Source organism: Vicia villosa, linkage group LG2, assembly GCF_029867415.1.
Source record: "Vicia villosa cultivar HV-30 ecotype Madison, WI linkage group LG2, Vvil1.0, whole genome shotgun sequence".
Classification (NCBI taxonomy): domain Eukaryota; kingdom Viridiplantae; phylum Streptophyta; class Magnoliopsida; order Fabales; family Fabaceae; genus Vicia; species Vicia villosa.
Window position 1 is genome coordinate 209,337,952 of NC_081181.1, and position 5,024 is coordinate 209,342,975.

The following is a 5,024-nucleotide window of genomic DNA, read 5'->3' on the forward strand; positions in this document are numbered from 1 at the left end:
AGCTTGCCAGCCTGGCCTAAGTGTCGACCTTCTGTCCTAAGAGGGACATGAGAAACTATTGCTTGTCTTTCTAACCATAATCATGCCAATGTTATTTTTTCTAGATATTGTGAGCCATTGCCAACTTGAAATTTAATCCCGTAAGTGAATGTTGTGCAAAGTTCATATTGATAGTTAGGATATAACTTGATCGTTTAGAATAATTAACCTTGTTAGGAAGAAAGTGGTGCTCATATGTCTAGAATTTTATATGTTGCATATTATCTTTACATTTAGGTATCTATTGTTGCCATTGTGTACAACATTCCAGATATTTTGACACATATATCTTAAGCATCTGTACAAATCCACATCTCTTTCCATCAGTGCAAGAGATAATAATCTTTGTTAGAGTTTATCTTTTTCCTTAATAATAAATATATAATGAAATACATCTGCTAATTATTATTATTATTTTCCAAAGCTCATAGATTCCAACAGTACACCATCATGGCTTAGACAAAGCTCCAGATTCCTGAAAATTATGCTGATTTCGAAAATCTTATGATTCTCCGCCGGATGGACTTACGCAGCAAAACCATTTTTCTGCAATAATTTAACAAGGCAGAAAAATTATATGTTTATCCCTACAAACTAGATGTATACAAGTGAAATCGGAACATACAGATTGGGGTTTGCCAAGAACAACTTGATGTTTATATTTGGTTTTACGATAATCCGTTGATGGTGAATCAATCTTAGCACCACTCTTCTTCTCATTCCTAGCTTTGTTGAATATCACGGTATATCCCTCAGCTGATGCTGGATCATTCACGTCCCATTCTCCAAACTTTGGCAATGGAACACCCTTTTCCTGTACAAAACCATATTCAAAACCATATTCATATATATATATATATATATATATATATATATATATATATATATATATATATATATATATATATATATATATATATAATGGAAATGGTGATATTGCAAATCATAACATACCACCGTGGATTTGTCAAAATGACGATGACAAATCCAACAGAACAAGGCTGTGTAACTAGAATAAAATCACCATGATGTTGTAACACCCCATAAATTTCTTTATTTAATTTAATTAATTTTTTTAATTAAATATTAGAATTAATTGAATTATTTGAGAAATATGGATTAATAAGGCTAATGGGCCAGTGTCGCAAGTAGCAATTGGGGGGTGTGTCAGTTGCAAAGCCTTTTTTTTTTCTAAAATAAGGTTATATTTTCATAAAATAGAAAAGAGGAGGATTTTGTGAAAAGAGAACCAAAAGGGAGAAGAAAAGAGCTGAACGTGAAATTGGGAGAAGAGCAAGAGTGAAGAGCAAGGGCATCCAAGAATTCGACATCGAGGTAAGGGGGGATTCTTCTCATTAACCTCTATTATGGGTTGTATGAATGATTCAATAGAGTTTGTATGTTAGGATTCTGAATTGGATTGTATGTCGGGTTTGGGGTTTTGGGGTTTATAGAACTTTGGTTCAATTTATGTTGTGAATGATGATTGGTGTTGAATAATGATGTTAAGCTTGATTAGAAGTATGTGTAAATGTGCAAATTATGTTGTATGTGTGGTTTATTTTCTGAAATTCGTACTGGTATGATTTTGAGGGCATTTGGGATGTATAGAATGTTGTTTTCTGCAGGTTGGGGTTTCTAAAATCGCCGGTTCGCGCCGCGTGCACAGGGTTGGCGCCGCGAACAGGTGGGCAGAATGCCAGGATGTTGTGATACGCACAGGTCGCGCCACATGCACAGTGTTGGCGCCGCGAAGGCGTAACTTTTTTTCTCGTTTCGCGTCGCGTACAGTTGGCGCCGCGAACCAAGTTGGCGCCGCGTGCTGTTGATGTTTGGGACTTTTTAAAAGTTTAACGAATGCATAACTTTTTAACTGTTAGTCCGTTTGATGTGCCGTTTCGAGCACAATGAAGCTAATTAAGCGATTTATGCAATAAAATAGTGTTTGAATTGTGACTCGATTTTATTTTAAAACACTTGATTTAATTGGTTGTGGTGGTTTATGCGTACAAATGCACTGGTGAATGTTTTGACTATTAACTCGTCTTGATTGTGATTGATGATTAATATACATGTGTTGCTGATGTAAAATGTATATTTGAGATGGTTGGAAAAAAATAGCATAACTATTGTGTGGCTATTGTTATTGCATCGGTTGCTGATTATGATTGTTCAGTTGTTTGGTATTGATGATTAGTATGCGGTATGTGATGCATGCATTTCATAATCATGTTGTGGGATGTATCCCTTATGGTGGTGGGACAGCGGTAGCTAATTCCCATTGTGTGGAATTGGTGAGAGAAGTAGCCGAATCTTTATGGTGGTGGATCGGTGAGGTGGGTTATCCCATGTTTGGTACCACATGCATTTAGTTGCATTGCATTAGGTTGTTGTGTATAATTGTAACATGAATGGAAGTAGTCCAATGTTATAATTTGTGTGTATTGGGTATGGATGATTGTATCTGATGAATGTTGCTATACTATCTTAATATAATTGAATTTGGGTGAATAATGTATGAATGAAGTTGTATTGTTTATATTCCTATAACATTTGTTAATGCGAATGAAACTCACCCTTACTGTTGTTATTTTTTTCAGATTGAGGAGTAGCTTGTGTACTTGGTGAGGATTAGCTCGTCAAGTAATTCGTTAGAGTCAGTTGGGTTTGTGTCACGCTCTGGTCGTGTAACACTGGGAACGTTATTTTAGGATTGGTTGATAAATCCTTGTTTTGTTTATGGTTTATGGTTTATGGTTGGATCATGAGTCTCCGACTCTGGATGTTTAATTATTCAGTTGTTAAGAATATTCCGCTGTGTTAACATGATATCTGAATAATTTTTGGTTTATCGTTCCTTTATGGCATGACATGAATCTTTGTTTATTTTGTTGGAGTTGTAATACCCTTCTTCATGTTTTACTCTGATTTTTGTTAAATTTTCCGCGGGGTTTAGAAGGGTGTTACAGATGTCGTTTTTGTTTTCTGTAACACAGGCACCAAACAATACTATATTTGTGGGTGGGCCATGTAGTTTGTTCTAAATTCTACTATTTTCAGCCAGCCAACCAACCAAGCTCCACCATCCATCAAACTTGTTAGTTTGATATTTATAAACTTCATTTCATTTTTTAAGAATTATTTCATGATTTGGAACATAAACTGATTAATGTTATTTTGTAATTTTTTTAATATATTATAAGTTATATTTTACAAGAAACTCATCGTTTTACCATATCTTTTTTAGTAATATCAATATAAATTTTCAATTGATATTGTGATATCTAAAATCAGTCCAAATTAAATTGTATTTTTCAAATACATTAAATATTATAAATTATAATGAGTTGAGTTCATACAAGTTATACTTGCTAAAAGTACAAATGCGTGACACCATATATGCTAGACAGTAAGGGTGGCCATAAGCTTAAGGGATTTTCGAGAGTTTTAAGACAAGTTCACGGTGGTGAGTAGGGGTGGAAATAGGCTAGGCTGGGCTTTATAAGGCCTGAGTCTGGCCTACGATAAACTTGAAAGGCCTGAGCACAGCCTGTGGCCTATAATAGGCTCTCTTTTTTGGCCTGGCCTGTCCTTTTTAAAAATCTGGCCTGGCCTGAAAGCCTATTTTTCATTATGGTTTTCGATTAATCCATATTATTTAAGAAACCATATAAGTCGTCTTATATATGCATATATAGGTCGACCTATGTAGTCTTTATTCTAATATATATGCATATATAGGCTTGCCTATTTAGCTTTTTTTCTAATATACATGCAAATATAGGCCGATCTATTTAGCCTATTTTTAATATACATGAAAATATAGGCCGACCTATAAGGCTTCATAGGCTTTTTTAATAGCCCAAGCCTGGCCTATTTTATTGAATAGGCTTTTAGAAAAGTCTAAGTCTGGCCATATATAGGCTAGGCCATAGGCCCCTGTAGGCCGGTCTGACCTATTCCCACCCCTAGTGATGAGGAATGCTGTTTTGAGGTGATTTTGGCATAGAGAGAGCAAGCTCATGTGAGGTGAGAAACTCTGTATCATTTAAGGTGTTTTGTGTGTATATTCTGAATTGTCTATCCCTCCTCACTCTGGGAATGAGGTATTTATAAAGGCCTATGCACTTGAATTTAGGGTATCTTGGGAACTGCAATCGCTCACCTAGTTGTGGAAGTGGACCATTGAATCTCTATTTTATAGGGAGCCGTGAGTTATTCTCTTGACTCTTATTCTAGAGTATCTCTGATCAAGACATGTCATTTCTAACATTTTCTACGTTGGGCGAGCAGGGAGTATCACGGGTGAGGTTATCTCCCTCGTGAGGGTGGCAGGAATTTCACGCCTACTCACATGCAAGCTATGAACACAAACATCCTAACTAATTGTCAAATAATGTTGGATAAAGTGAGACACGATAGAGAAAATAACCACATAGATGCTTAAGAATCATAATGAAAAGCCTATGGAGGAAACCAAAAGTACTTAGAGAAGACGTCAAAGGATCCAGGTTATGAAGAACCAAATTTCTCAAAATAATTACTATGCAAAATGAACGAAGAATAAACAAGCTAGGGTTATGGTTTCACAACAATTGCACACAAGAGACTCCGACAAGAAGAAAGGTGAATAAAGCAACATAATAAGAGAGCGAACACATATTAATTGGATTGCTTCAACCATTAACAAAATTCGAATATAAGAAACAGGTCAGTCCAATTTGTTAATAGAGTAAATAACATTAGAGCTCACAATCTAGCCATCCAAATCATCAAAAGAAAAAATCAATTTTATTTGTACAATGAATCGAATGGTGTAACCAAGTTTAAAAAGGACAAATCTTCATTTTCTAATATAATACAGTGGATTTCATTAAAGAAAAAAGAAAAAAAATATAGCTTTACTTTTTAATAAAAGTATTTAATTAGATTAAACTAATCATTTTAATAATTAATTATTTCTAGAAATAATAGCATAAGGAAAA

General features: G+C 34.8%; 1 long non-coding RNA gene across 1 annotated transcript; it reads right to left on the reverse strand.

The window, feature by feature from the left end:
- Positions 1-356: 356 nt before the first annotated feature.
- LOC131648113 (uncharacterized) lies at positions 357-1,074 on the reverse strand. Its single transcript, XR_009298044.1, has 3 exons — positions 994-1,074; positions 665-853; positions 357-585 (listed from the first exon to the last, which is right to left on the reverse strand). It is a non-coding gene; the product is annotated as an uncharacterized LOC131648113 (long non-coding RNA).
- Positions 1,075-5,024: the final 3,950 nt, after the last annotated feature.